The sequence below is a fragment of the Pleurodeles waltl genome, chromosome 7, assembly GCF_031143425.1.
Source record: "Pleurodeles waltl isolate 20211129_DDA chromosome 7, aPleWal1.hap1.20221129, whole genome shotgun sequence".
Lineage (NCBI taxonomy): Eukaryota > Metazoa > Chordata > Amphibia > Caudata > Salamandridae > Pleurodeles > Pleurodeles waltl.
In genome coordinates, this window is record NC_090446.1 from 1121937813 (window position 1) to 1121953304 (window position 15492).

The 15492-nt window shown below is 40.2% G+C and overlaps 7 non-coding genes across 7 annotated transcripts; all 7 read right to left on the reverse strand.

Annotated features, from left to right (window-relative positions):
* Window positions 1-1492: 1492 nt before the first annotated feature.
* TRNAR-CCU (transfer RNA arginine (anticodon CCU)) lies at window positions 1493-1565 on the reverse strand. The gene has a single exon. It is a non-coding gene; the product is annotated as a tRNA-Arg (tRNA).
* A 2203-nt stretch (window positions 1566-3768) lies between these two features.
* On the reverse strand, window positions 3769-3845 carry TRNAR-CCU (transfer RNA arginine (anticodon CCU)). The gene has a single exon. It is a non-coding gene; the product is annotated as a tRNA-Arg (tRNA).
* A 2207-nt stretch (window positions 3846-6052) lies between these two features.
* Window positions 6053-6125, reverse strand: TRNAR-CCU (transfer RNA arginine (anticodon CCU)). The gene has a single exon. It is a non-coding gene; the product is annotated as a tRNA-Arg (tRNA).
* Window positions 6126-8328: 2203 nt separating this feature from the next.
* Window positions 8329-8405, reverse strand: TRNAR-CCU (transfer RNA arginine (anticodon CCU)). The gene has a single exon. It is a non-coding gene; the product is annotated as a tRNA-Arg (tRNA).
* Window positions 8406-10612: 2207 nt separating this feature from the next.
* Window positions 10613-10685, reverse strand: TRNAR-CCU (transfer RNA arginine (anticodon CCU)). The gene has a single exon. It is a non-coding gene; the product is annotated as a tRNA-Arg (tRNA).
* A 2203-nt stretch (window positions 10686-12888) lies between these two features.
* TRNAR-CCU (transfer RNA arginine (anticodon CCU)) lies at window positions 12889-12965 on the reverse strand. The gene has a single exon. It is a non-coding gene; the product is annotated as a tRNA-Arg (tRNA).
* Window positions 12966-15173: 2208 nt separating this feature from the next.
* On the reverse strand, window positions 15174-15246 carry TRNAR-CCU (transfer RNA arginine (anticodon CCU)). Its single transcript has one exon. It is a non-coding gene; the product is annotated as a tRNA-Arg (tRNA).
* Window positions 15247-15492: the final 246 nt, after the last annotated feature.

The window sequence follows — 15492 nt, forward strand, 5'->3', positions numbered from 1 at the left end:
ACCTCCGAGTTCATTCACCCCATAGAGGAATTCTGTCTTCACCCACTTTCCTCTATGTGATCACTAAGCTACTCCACAACTTGCAATACCTTTACAACATACGACAGGGTGTGTTTTATCCCACACATCCATTCAAACATATATCTTTTCTGCTCAGACATAAAACAAGCACATTTCTCCATTCCTATCCTAGCAGTGGAGAAAATGCTCTGCTGTGGTACTTGAACAGGTGGCGGAGTAAAGTTTGTTGGAATTGGTTATTTTATCAGCACGCTTCAGTGCTAATGTTGTTAAGAAGGAAGACCCTTAGGAAACTAGATAAACATCTCCAAAATACATCTTCTTCCACCCCAGAAAGAACTCAAACCCACAATCCCTTTGTGAGTATTTGACTGCCTTAGAATTAGGCCAACGGGGTTGCACAGGAGTGCTGTTAACCAATATCTACAAAAACTTTCTAAAAATACGACACATATTCTACATGTTTGTCGCTCCCACTCAGGTATAAAAGAAGTTCATATCACCTTTAAAGAGTCCCCAGCTGTGGTGATTAAAGTTTGAAATGGCTGCATGTAAGGGAACTAGTTAATCCATCATGCTTCAGTCCCACTGTTCTTACGAGTGAAGGACCTGGTGTGGCAGACTCCTACGATATAATTTGGCCTTCTTGTTTGTTCACAATATATGCACTCTTAAGGGAACAACAGGTAGTACTGACAAAGTATTACAATCTGCGCCAAATGTATGCTCTAGGTTTGGAAAATTAGAGTTGGGCAAGGCTAAAACTAAACGTCTGCCTTGGCCCTTAGTTGGCATGGCAAATTTTCAAAATAGAGAGAGGACAAGCATCCCAGGCAGTGTCCCAATATCTCTCTAATGTCCTTGTTGAAACCAAAGGTTGTTAAACAGGACATACAATCTACATCAACTAAAAGCAGACAAGTAAAGCTGCCTTTCACAGGTGTCCCATCAACTTCTCAGTCTAACAACACCCCGGGTGTTTTGAAAAATCTATTTAACTGTCATCATTGAAACACCACCCTGCCCTCCCTAAACTCAGTTTGGTTTCTAAGGCTAGGGGCCCAGCGATAGTAGCATAAAATAGGGTGCACTGTCTTCCCATCTGCTGCACTTTTTTCGAGAAATACTTCTTTATCAACATAGCAGTTTCACATGGTATTTTTAATTATTCAACAGTTTATACATTCAAGTGGTGAAATAAGTACATGTTTTAATGCTAAATGGGAGACTGCCTGCGAGTGCTATCCAAAGGAGGACATAAAAAATGTCTAGCCAGAAAGGTGGGTTGAAATCCCATTCTCCAGACTGGGCCCAAGAGTAGGATATGTAGGCAAATGTTTTTGAGTTCCAGCACTTGTGTTTTGAAGGTAGATTGATGTTCCATAGCTGCAAAGTCTATGTAAAGCAAGGGCTGAATTGTGTGGTTTGTGCTTTGAAAATGTAAAACTCAAGAGCTGAATGTACAGAGTTTCACCCCAGATGGGACTTGAACCCACAATCTCTGGCTTAGGAGGCCAGTGCCTTATCCATTAGGCCACTGGGGCCACCTTGATACTGCTCTCCCCTGTCCTCCAAATACAAGATTCACTCCCTATCATGTGGTCTCTACCGCAGTTTAAGTCTATGGAATCACTTATACAATACATTCACAACAAGCAATCCATGGATAACTCCCCTCTCTTTAAAGTCCTTACAACTATTCAAATATCTAATATACCCTCACCTGGAAGAACAACACAATGCGGACGCTAAACTTTCCTAACTTCACTTCACATGTCACAACAAAATGCCCACTGCTCGAGCCAGCAGGAAACATCAAGGCAGCTCAAGGAATACAACTGCACTTGCAGTTCTAACAACATCAACCCGAACTAGCATTTCCTTCTTCTGACATACATATTTATAGAGAGATTTTTAATGATCGGTGCATAGCAGAAAGGAGATACTTATGGCAAAAGGTTTACTTTTTGCACACTGTAGATCATTACTGGAAAGATAGACTCTATCTGCATATTTACACATCATTTTTAATATGACTCAGAAATGTCATGCCTTTTTTTGAACAAATTATTACATGGTTTGTGAGAACATCTAATTCAGCACTACAGCTTCTGCTTTCATTCTCCATGCCTGAAAACATAATCTTCCATATGAAACAACAAAAGAGTAAGAATTTTTTGTTTTTTTTGAGTGATGGCATTGAAATGTGCAGTAAGAAATAAAGTACCTTTGTCATACATAAAAAGGATAACGCAAGTCACCTCCGAGTTCATTCACCCCACAGAGGAATTCTGTCTTCACCCACTTTCCTCTATGTGATCACTAAGCTACTCCACAACTTGCAATACCTTTACAACATACGACAGGGTGTGTTTTATCCCACAAATCCATTCAAACATATATCTTTTCTGCTCAGACATAAAACAAGCACATTTCTCCATTCCTATCCTAGCAGTGGAGAAAATGCTCTGCTGTGGTACTTGAACAGGTGGCGGAGTAAAGTTTGTTGGAATTGGTTATTTTATCAGCACGCTTCAGTGCTAATGTTGTTAAGAAGGAAGACCCTTAGGAAACTAGATAAACATCTCCAAAATACATCTTCTTCCACCCCAGAAAGAACTTAAACCCACAATCCCTTTGTGAGTATTTGACTGCCTTAGAATTAGGCCAACGGGGTTGCACAGGAGTGCTGTTAACCAATAGCTACAAACACTTTCTAAAAATATGACACATATTCTACATGTTTGTCGCTCCCACTCAGGTATAAAAGAAGTTCAAATCACCTTTAAAGAGTCCCCAGCTCTGGTGATTAAAGTTTGAAATGGCTGCATTTAAGGGAACTAGTTAATCCATCATGCTTCAGTCCCACTGTTCTTACGAGTGAAGGACCTGGTGTGGCAGACTCCTACGATATATTTTGGCCATCTTGTTTGTTCACAATATATGCACTCTTAAGGGAACAACAGGTAGTACTAACAAAGTATTACAATCTGCGCCAAATGTATGCTCTAGGTTTGGAAAATTAGAGTTGGGCAAGGCTAAAACTAAACGTCTGCCTTGGCCCTTAGTTGGCATGGCAAATTTTCAAAATAGAGAGAGGACAAGCATCCCAGGCAGTGTCCCAATATCTCTCTAATGTCCTTGTTGAAACCAAAGGTTGTTAAACAGGACATACAATCTACATCAACTAAAAGCAGACAAGTAAAGCTGCCTTTCACAGGTGTCCCATCAACTTCTCAGTCTAACAACACCCCGGGTGTTTTGAAAAATCTATTTAACTGCCATCATTGAAACACCACCCTGCCCTCCCTAAACTCAGTTTGGTTTCTAAGACTAGGGGCCCAGCGATAGTAGCATAAAATAGGGTGCACTGTCTTCCCATCTGCTGCACTTTTTTCGAGAAATACTTCTTTATCAACATAGCAGTTTCACATGGTATTTTTAATTATTCAACAGTTTATACATTCAAGTGGTGAAATAAGTACATGTTTTAATGCTAAATGGGAGACTGCCTGCGAGTGCTATCCAAAGGAGGACATAAAAAAATGTCTAGCCAGAAAGGTGGGTTGAAATCCCATTCTCCAGACTGGGCCCAAGAGTAGGATATGTAGGCAAATGTTTTTGAGTTCCAGCACTTGTGTTTTGAAGGTAGATTGATGTTCCATAGCTGCAAAGTCTATGTAAAGCAAGGGCTGAATTGTGTGGTTTGTGCTTTGAAAAAGTAAAAGTCAAGAGCTGAATGTACAGAGTTTCACCCAGATGGGACTTGAACCCACAATCCCTGGCTTAGGAGGCCAGTGCCTTATCCATTAGGCCACTGGGGCCACGTTGATACTGCTCTCCCCTGTCCTCCAAATACAAGATTCACTCCCAATCATGTGGTCTCTACCGCAGTTTAAGTCTATGGAATCACTTATACAATACATTCACAACAAGCAATCCATGGATAACTCCCCTCTCTTTAAAGTCCTTACAACTATTCAAATATCTAATATACCCTCACCTGGAAGAACAACACAATGCGGACGCTAAACTCTCCTAACTTCACTTCACATGTCACAACAAAATGCCCACTGCTCGAGCCAGCAGGAAACATGAAAGCAGCTCAAGGAATACAACTGCACTTGCAGTTCTAACAACATCAACCCGAACTAGCATTTCCTTCTTCTGATATACATATTTATAGAGAGATTTTTAATGATCGGTGCTTAGCAGAAAGGAGATACTTATGGCAAAAGGTTTACTTTTTGCACACTGTAGATCATTACTGGAAAGATAGACTCTATCTGCATATTTACACATCATTTTTAATATGACTCAGAAATGTCATGCCTTTTTTTGAACAAATTATTACATGGTTTGTGAGAACGTCTAATTCAGCACTACAGCTTCTGCTTTCATTCTCCATGCCTGAAAACATAATCTTCCATATGAAACAACAAAAGAGTAGGAATTTTTTGTTTTTTTTGAGTGATGGCATTGAAATGTGCAGTAAGAAATAAAGTACCTTTGTCATACATAAAAAGGATAACGCAAGTCACCTCCGAGTTCATTCACCCCATAGAGGAATTCTGTCTTCACCCACTTTCCTCTATGTGATCACTAAGCTACTCCACAACTTGCAATACCTTTACAACATACGACAGGGTGTGTTTTATCCCACACATCCATTCAAACATATATCTTTTCTGCTCAGACATAAAACAAGCACATTTCTCCATTCCTATCCTAGCAGTGGAGAAAATGCTCTGCTGTGGTACTTGAACAGGTGGCGGAGTAAAGTTTGTTGGAATTGGTTATTTTATCAGCACGCTTCAGTGCTAATGTTGTTAAGAAGGAAGACCCTTAGGAAACTAGATAAACATCTCCAAAATACATCTTCTTCCACCCCAGAAAGAACTCAAACCCACAATCCCTTTGTGAGTATTTGACTGCCTTAGAATTAGGCCAACGGGGTTGCACAGGAGTGCTGTTAACCAATATCTACAAAAACTTTCTAAAAATACGACACATATTCTACATGTTTGTCGCTCCCACTCAGGTATAAAAGAAGTTCATATCACCTTTAAAGAGTCCCCAGCTGTGGTGATTAAAGTTTGAAATGGCTGCATGTAAGGGAACTAGTTAATCCATCATGCTTCAGTCCCACTGTTCTTACGAGTGAAGGACCTGGTGTGGCAGACTCCTACGATATAATTTGGCCTTCTTGTTTGTTCACAATATATGCACTCTTAAGGGAACAACAGGTAGTACTAACAAAGTATTACAATCTGCGCCAAATGTATGCTCTAGGTTTGGAAAATTAGAGTTGGGCAAGGCTAAAACTAAACGTCTGCCTTGGCCCTTAGTTGGCATGGCAAATTTTCAAAATAGAGAGAGGACAAGCATCCCAGGCAGTGTCCCAATATCTCTCTAATGTCCTTGTTGAAACCAAAGGTTGTTAAACAGGACATACAATCTACATCAACTAAAAGCAGACAAGTAAAGCTGCCTTTCACAGGTGTCCCATCAACTTCTCAGTCTAACAACACCCCGGGTGTTTTGAAAAATCTATTTAACTGTCATCATTGAAACACCACCCTGCCCTCCCTAAACTCAGTTTGGTTTCTAAGGCTAGGGGCCCAGCGATAGTAGCATAAAATAGGGTGCACTGTCTTCCCATCTGCTGCACTTTTTTCGAGAAATACTTCTTTATCAACATAGCAGTTTCACATGGTATTTTTAATTATTCAACAGTTTATACATTCAAGTGGTGAAATAAGTACATGTTTTAATGCTAAATGGGAGACTGCCTGCGAGTGCTATCCAAAGGAGGACATAAAAAATGTCTAGCCAGAAAGGTGGGTTGAAATCCCATTCTCCAGACTGGGCCCAAGAGTAGGATATGTAGGCAAATGTTTTTGAGTTCCAGCACTTGTGTTTTGAAGGTAGATTGATGTTCCATAGCTGCAAAGTCTATGTAAAGCAAGGGCTGAATTGTGTGGTTTGTGCTTTGAAAATGTAAAAGTCAAGAGCTGAATGTACAGAGTTTCACCCCAGATGGGACTTGAACCCACAATCTCTGGCTTAGGAGGCCAGTGCCTTATCCATTAGGCCACTGGGGCCACCTTGATACTGCTCTCCCCTGTCCTCCAAATACAAGATTCACTCCCTATCATGTGGTCTCTACCGCAGTTTAAGTCTATGGAATCACTTATACAATACATTCACAACAAGCAATCCATGGATAACTCCCCTCTCTTTAAAGTCCTTACAACTATTCAAATATCTAATATACCCTCACCTGGAAGAACAACACAATGCGGACGCTAAACTTTCCTAACTTCACTTCACATGTCACAACAAAATGCCCACTGCTCGAGCCAGCAGGAAACATCAAGGCAGCTCAAGGAATACAACTGCACTTGCAGTTCTAACAACATCAACCCGAACTAGCATTTCCTTCTTCTGACATACATATTTATAGAGAGATTTTTAATGATCGGTGCATAGCAGAAAGGAGATACTTATGGCAAAAGGTTTACTTTTTGCACACTGTAGATCATTACTGGAAAGATAGACTCTATCTGCATATTTACACATCATTTTTAATATGACTCAGAAATGTCATGCCTTTTTTTGAACAAATTATTACATGGTTTGTGAGAACATCTAATTCAGCACTACAGCTTCTGCTTTCATTCTCCATGCCTGAAAACATAATCTTCCATATGAAACAACAAAAGAGTAAGAATTTTTTGTTTTTTTTGAGTGATGGCATTGAAATGTGCAGTAAGAAATAAAGTACCTTTGTCATACATAAAAAGGATAACGCAAGTCACCTCCGAGTTCATTCACCCCACAGAGGAATTCTGTCTTCACCCACTTTCCTCTATGTGATCACTAAGCTACTCCACAACTTGCAATACCTTTACAACATACGACAGGGTGTGTTTTATCCCACAAATCCATTCAAACATATATCTTTTCTGCTCAGACATAAAACAAGCACATTTCTCCATTCCTATCCTAGCAGTGGAGAAAATGCTCTGCTGTGGTACTTGAACAGGTGGCGGAGTAAAGTTTGCTGGAATTGGTTATTTTATCAGCACGCTTCAGTGCTAATGTTGTTAAGAAGGAAGACCCTTAGGAAACTAGATAAACATCTCCAAAATACATCTTCTTCCACCCCAGAAAGAACTTAAACCCACAATCCCTTTGTGAGTATTTGACTGCCTTAGAATTAGGCCAACGGGGTTGCACAGGAGTGCTGTTAACCAATAGCTACAAACACTTTCTAAAAATATGACACATATTCTACATGTTTGTCGCTCCCACTCAGGTATAAAAGAAGTTCATATCACCTTTAAAGAGTCCCCAGCTCTGGTGATTAAAGTTTGAAATGGCTGCATTTAAGGGAACTAGTTAATCCATCATGCTTCAGTCCCACTGTTCTTACGAGTGAAGGACCTGGTGTGGCAGACTCCTACGATATATTTTGGCCATCTTGTTTGTTCACAATATATGCACTCTTAAGGGAACAACAGGTAGTACTAACAAAGTATTACAATCTGCGCCAAATGTATGCTCTAGGTTTGGAAAATTAGAGTTGGGCAAGGCTAAAACTAAACGTCTGCCTTGGCCCTTAGTTGGCATGGCAAATTTTCAAAATAGAGAGAGGACAAGCATCCCAGGCAGTGTCCCAATATCTCTCTAATGTCCTTGTTGAAACCAAAGGTTGTTAAACAGGACATACAATCTACATCAACTAAAAGCAGACAAGTAAAGCTGCCTTTCACAGGTGTCCCATCAACTTCTCAGTCTAACAACACCCCGGGTGTTTTGAAAAATCTATTTAACTGCCATCATTGAAACACCACCCTGCCCTCCCTAAACTCAGTTTGGTTTCTAAGACTAGGGGCCCAGCGATAGTAGCATAAAATAGGGTGCACTGTCTTCCCATCTGCTGCACTTTTTTCGAGAAATACTTCTTTATCAACATAGCAGTTTCACATGGTATTTTTTATTATTCAACAGTTTATACATTCAAGTGGTGAAATAAGTACATGTTTTAATGCTAAATGGGAGACTGCCTGCGAGTGCTATCCAAAGGAGGACATAAAAAAATGTCTAGCCAGAAAGGTGGGTTGAAATCCCATTCTCCAGACTGGGCCCAAGAGTAGGATATGTAGGCAAATGTTTTTGAGTTCCAGCACTTGTGTTTTGAAGGTAGATTGATGTTCCATAGCTGCAAAGTCTATGTAAAGCAAGGGCTGAATTGTGTGGTTTGTGCTTTGAAAAAGTAAAAGTCAAGAGCTGAACGTACAGAGTTTCACCCAGATGGGACTTGAACCCACAATCCCTGGCTTAGGAGGCCAGTGCCTTATCCATTAGGCCACTGGGGCCACGTTGATACTGCTCTCCCCTGTCCTCCAAATACAAGATTCACTCCCAATCATGTGGTCTCTACCGCAGTTTAAGTCTATGGAATCACTTATACAATACATTCACAACAAGCAATCCATGGATAACTCCCCTCTCTTTAAAGTCCTTACAACTATTCAAATATCTAATATACCCTCACCTGGAAGAACAACACAATGCGGACGCTAAACTCTCCTAACTTCACTTCACATGTCACAACAAAATGCCCACTGCTCGAGCCAGCAGGAAACATGAAAGCAGCTCAAGGAATACAACTGCACTTGCAGTTCTAACAACATCAACCCGAACTAGCATTTCCTTCTTCTGATATACATATTTATAGAGAGATTTTTAATGATCGGTGCTTAGCAGAAAGGAGATACTTATGGCAAAAGGTTTACTTTTTGCACACTGTAGATCATTACTGGAAAGATAGACTCTATCTGCATATTTACACATCATTTTTAATATGACTCAGAAATGTCATGCCTTTTTTTGAACAAATTATTACATGGTTTGTGAGAACGTCTAATTCAGCACTACAGCTTCTGCTTTCATTCTCCATGCCTGAAAACATAATCTTCCATATGAAACAACAAAAGAGTAGGAATTTTTTGTTTTTTTTGAGTGATGGCATTGAAATGTGCAGTAAGAAATAAAGTACCTTTGTCATACATAAAAAGGATAACGCAAGTCACCTCCGAGTTCATTCACCCCATAGAGGAATTCTGTCTTCACCCACTTTCCTCTATGTGATCACTAAGCTACTCCACAACTTGCAATACCTTTACAACATACGACAGGGTGTGTTTTATCCCACACATCCATTCAAACATATATCTTTTCTGCTCAGACATAAAACAAGCACATTTCTCCATTCCTATCCTAGCAGTGGAGAAAATGCTCTGCTGTGGTACTTGAACAGGTGGCGGAGTAAAGTTTGTTGGAATTGGTTATTTTATCAGCACGCTTCAGTGCTAATGTTGTTAAGAAGGAAGACCCTTAGGAAACTAGATAAACATCTCCAAAATACATCTTCTTCCACCCCAGAAAGAACTCAAACCCACAATCCCTTTGTGAGTATTTGACTGCCTTAGAATTAGGCCAACGGGGTTGCACAGGAGTGCTGTTAACCAATATCTACAAAAACTTTCTAAAAATACGACACATATTCTACATGTTTGTCGCTCCCACTCAGGTATAAAAGAAGTTCATATCACCTTTAAAGAGTCCCCAGCTGTGGTGATTAAAGTTTGAAATGGCTGCATGTAAGGGAACTAGTTAATCCATCATGCTTCAGTCCCACTGTTCTTACGAGTGAAGGACCTGGTGTGGCAGACTCCTACGATATAATTTGGCCTTCTTGTTTGTTCACAATATATGCACTCTTAAGGGAACAACAGGTAGTACTAACAAAGTATTACAATCTGCGCCAAATGTATGCTCTAGGTTTGGAAAATTAGAGTTGGGCAAGGCTAAAACTAAACGTCTGCCTTGGCCCTTAGTTGGCATGGCAAATTTTCAAAATAGAGAGAGGACAAGCATCCCAGGCAGTGTCCCAATATCTCTCTAATGTCCTTGTTGAAACCAAAGGTTGTTAAACAGGACATACAATCTACATCAACTAAAAGCAGACAAGTAAAGCTGCCTTTCACAGGTGTCCCATCAACTTCTCAGTCTAACAACACCCCGGGTGTTTTGAAAAATCTATTTAACTGTCATCATTGAAACACCACCCTGCCCTCCCTAAACTCAGTTTGGTTTCTAAGGCTAGGGGCCCAGCGATAGTAGCATAAAATAGGGTGCACTGTCTTCCCATCTGCTGCACTTTTTTCGAGAAATACTTCTTTATCAACATAGCAGTTTCACATGGTATTTTTAATTATTCAACAGTTTATACATTCAAGTGGTGAAATAAGTACATGTTTTAATGCTAAATGGGAGACTGCCTGCGAGTGCTATCCAAAGGAGGACATAAAAAATGTCTAGCCAGAAAGGTGGGTTGAAATCCCATTCTCCAGACTGGGCCCAAGAGTAGGATATGTAGGCAAATGTTTTTGAGTTCCAGCACTTGTGTTTTGAAGGTAGATTGATGTTCCATAGCTGCAAAGTCTATGTAAAGCAAGGGCTGAATTGTGTGGTTTGTGCTTTGAAAATGTAAAAGTCAAGAGCTGAATGTACAGAGTTTCACCCCAGATGGGACTTGAACCCACAATCTCTGGCTTAGGAGGCCAGTGCCTTATCCATTAGGCCACTGGGGCCACCTTGATACTGCTCTCCCCTGTCCTCCAAATACAAGATTCACTCCCTATCATGTGGTCTCTACCGCAGTTTAAGTCTATGGAATCACTTATACAATACATTCACAACAAGCAATCCATGGATAACTCCCCTCTCTTTAAAGTCCTTACAACTATTCAAATATCTAATATACCCTCACCTGGAAGAACAACACAATGCGGACGCTAAACTTTCCTAACTTCACTTCACATGTCACAACAAAATGCCCACTGCTCGAGCCAGCAGGAAACATCAAGGCAGCTCAAGGAATACAACTGCACTTGCAGTTCTAACAACATCAACCCGAACTAGCATTTCCTTCTTCTGACATACATATTTATAGAGAGATTTTTAATGATCGGTGCATAGCAGAAAGGAGATACTTATGGCAAAAGGTTTACTTTTTGCACACTGTAGATCATTACTGGAAAGATAGACTCTATCTGCATATTTACACATCATTTTTAATATGACTCAGAAATGTCATGCCTTTTTTTGAACAAATTATTACATGGTTTGTGAGAACATCTAATTCAGCACTACAGCTTCTGCTTTCATTCTCCATGCCTGAAAACATAATCTTCCATATGAAACAACAAAAGAGTAAGAATTTTTTGTTTTTTTTGAGTGATGGCATTGAAATGTGCAGTAAGAAATAAAGTACCTTTGTCATACATAAAAAGGATAACGCAAGTCACCTCCGAGTTCATTCACCCCACAGAGGAATTCTGTCTTCACCCACTTTCCTCTATGTGATCACTAAGCTACTCCACAACTTGCAATACCTTTACAACATACGACAGGGTGTGTTTTATCCCACAAATCCATTCAAACATATATCTTTTCTGCTCAGACATAAAACAAGCACATTTCTCCATTCCTATCCTAGCAGTGGAGAAAATGCTCTGCTGTGGTACTTGAACAGGTGGCGGAGTAAAGTTTGTTGGAATTGGTTATTTTATCAGCACGCTTCAGTGCTAATGTTGTTAAGAAGGAAGACCCTTAGGAAACTAGATAAACATCTCCAAAATACATCTTCTTCCACCCCAGAAAGAACTTAAACCCACAATCCCTTTGTGAGTATTTGACTGCCTTAGAATTAGGCCAACGGGGTTGCACAGGAGTGCTGTTAACCAATAGCTACAAACACTTTCTAAAAATATGACACATATTCTACATGTTTGTCGCTCCCACTCAGGTATAAAAGAAGTTCATATCACCTTTAAAGAGTCCCCAGCTCTGGTGATTAAAGTTTGAAATGGCTGCATTTAAGGGAACTAGTTAATCCATCATGCTTCAGTCCCACTGTTCTTACGAGTGAAGGACCTGGTGTGGCAGACTCCTACGATATATTTTGGCCATCTTGTTTGTTCACAATATATGCACTCTTAAGGGAACAACAGGTAGTACTAACAAAGTATTACAATCTGCGCCAAATGTATGCTCTAGGTTTGGAAAATTAGAGTTGGGCAAGGCTAAAACTAAACGTCTGCCTTGGCCCTTAGTTGGCATGGCAAATTTTCAAAATAGAGAGAGGACAAGCATCCCAGGCAGTGTCCCAATATCTCTCTAATGTCCTTGTTGAAACCAAAGGTTGTTAAACAGGACATACAATCTACATCAACTAAAAGCAGACAAGTAAAGCTGCCTTTCACAGGTGTCCCATCAACTTCTCAGTCTAACAACACCCCGGGTGTTTTGAAAAATCTATTTAACTGCCATCATTGAAACACCACCCTGCCCTCCCTAAACTCAGTTTGGTTTCTAAGACTAGGGGCCCAGCGATAGTAGCATAAAATAGGCTGCACTGTCTTCCCATCTGCTGCACTTTTTTCGAGAAATACTTCTTTATCAACATAGCAGTTTCACATGGTATTTTTAATTATTCAACAGTTTATACATTCAAGTGGTGAAATAAGTACATGTTTTAATGCTAAATGGGAGACTGCCTGCGAGTGCTATCCAAAGGAGGACATAAAAAAATGTCTAGCCAGAAAGGTGGGTTGAAATCCCATTCTCCAGACTGGGCCCAAGAGTAGGATATGTAGGCAAATGTTTTTGAGTTCCAGCACTTGTGTTTTGAAGGTAGATTGATGTTCCATAGCTGCAAAGTCTATGTAAAGCAAGGGCTGAATTGTGTGGTTTGTGCTTTGAAAAAGTAAAAGTCAAGAGCTGAATGTACAGAGTTTCACCCAGATGGGACTTGAACCCACAATCCCTGGCTTAGGAGGCCAGTGCCTTATCCATTAGGCCACTGGGGCCACGTTGATACTGCTCTCCCCTGTCCTCCAAATACAAGATTCACTCCCAATCATGTGGTCTCTACCGCAGTTTAAGTCTATGGAATCACTTATACAATACATTCACAACAAGCAATCCATGGATAACTCCCCTCTCTTTAAAGTCCTTACAACTATTCAAATATCTAATATACCCTCACCTGGAAGAACAACACAATGCGGACGCTAAACTCTCCTAACTTCACTTCACATGTCACAACAAAATGCCCACTGCTCGAGCCAGCAGGAAACATCATCGCAGCTCAAGGAATACAACTGCACTTGCAGTTCTAACAACATCAACCCGAACTAGCATTTCCTTCTTCTGATATACATATTTATAGAGAGATTTTTAATGATCGGTGCTTAGCAGAAAGGAGATACTTATGGCAAAAGGTTTACTTTTTGCACACTGTAGATCATTACTGGAAAGATAGACTCTATCTGCATAGTTACACATCATTTTTAATATGACTCAGAAATGTCATGCCTTTTTTTGAACAAATTATTACATGGTTTGTGAGAACATCTAATTCAGCACTACAGCTTCTGCTTTCATTCTCCATGCCTGAAAACATAATCTTCCATATGAAACAACAAAAGAGTAGGAATTTTTTGTTTTTTTTTGAGTGATGGCATTGAAATGTGCAGTAAGAAATAAAGTACCTTTGTCATACATAAAAAGGATAACGCAAGTCACCTCCGAGTTCATTCACCCCACAGAGGAATTCTGTCTTCACCCACTTTCCTCTATGTGATCACTAAGCTACTCCACAACTTGCAATATCTTTACAACATACGACAGGGTGTGTTTTATCCCACAAATCCATTCAAACATATATCTTTTCTGCTCAGACATAAAACAAGCACATTTCTCCATTCCTATCCTAGCAGTGGAGAAAATGCTCTGCTGTGGTACTTGAACAGGTGGCGGAGTAAAGTTTGTTGGAATTGGTTATTTTATCAGCACGCTTCAGTGCTAATGTTGTTAAGAAGGAAGACCCTTAGGAAACTAGATAAACATCTCCAAAATACATCTTCTTCCACCCCAGAAAGAACTCAAACCCACAATCCCTTTGTGAGTATTTGACTGCCTTAGAATTAGGCCAACGGGGTTGCACAGGAGTGCTGTTAACCAATATCTACAAAAACTTTCTAAAAATACGACTCATATTCTACATGTTTGTCGCTCCCACTCAGGAATAAAAGAAGATCATATCACCTTTAAAGAGTCCCCAGCTGTGGTGATTAAAGTTTGAAATGGCTGCATGTAAGGGAACTAGTTAATCCATCATGCTTCAGTCCCACTGTTCTTACGAGTGAAGGACCTGGTGTGGCAGACTCCTACGATATAATTTGGCCTTCTTGTTTGTTCACAATATATGCACTCTTAAGGGAACAACAGGTAGTACTAACAAAGTATTACAATCTGCGCCAAATGTATGCTCTAGGTTTGGAAAATTTGAGTTGGGCAAGGCTAAAACTAAACGTCTGCCTTGGCCCTTAGTTGGCATGGCAAATTTTCAAAATAGAGAGAGGACAAGCATCCCAGGCAGTGTCCCAATATCTCTCTAATATCCTTGTTGAAACCAAAGGTTGTTAAACAGGACATACAATCTACATCAACTAAAAGCAGACAAGTAAAGCTGCCTTTCACAGGTGTCCCATCAACTTCTCAGTCTAACAACACCCCGGGTGTTTTGAAAAATCTATTTAACTGTCATCATTGAAACACCACCCTGCCCTCCCTAAACTCAGTTTGGTTTCTAAGGCTAGGGGCCCAGCGATAGTAGCATAAAATAGGGTGCACTGTCTTCCCATCTGCTGCACTTTTTTCGAGAAATACTTCTTTATCAACATAGCAGTTTCACATGGTATTTTTAATTATTCAACAGTTTATACATTCAAGTGGTGAAATAAGTACATGTTTTAATGCTAAATGGGAGACTGCCTGCGAGTGCTATCCAAAGGAGGACATAAAAAATGTCTAGCCAGAAAGGTGGGTTGAAATCCCATTCTCCAGACTGGGCCCAAGAGTAGGATATGTAGGCAAATGTTTTTGAGTTCCAGCACTTGTGTTTTGAAGGTAGATTGATGTTCCATAGCTGCAAAGTCTATGTAAAGCAAGGGCTGAATTGTGTGGTTTGTGCTTTGAAAATGTAAAAGTCAAGAGCTGAATGTACAGAGTTTCACCCCAGATGGGACTTGAACCCACAATCTCTGGATTAGGAGGCCAGTGCCTTATCCATTAGGCCACTGGGGCCACCTTGATACTGCTCTCCCCTGTCCTCCAAATACAAGATTCACTCCCTATCATGTGGTCTCTACCGCAGTTTAAGTCTATGGAATCACATATACAATACATTCACAACAAGCAATCCATGGATAACTCCCCTCTCTTTAAAGTCCTTACAACTATTCAAATATCTAATATACCCTCACCTGGAAGAACAACACAATGCGGACGCTAAACTTTCCTAACTTCACTTCACATGTCACAACAAAATGC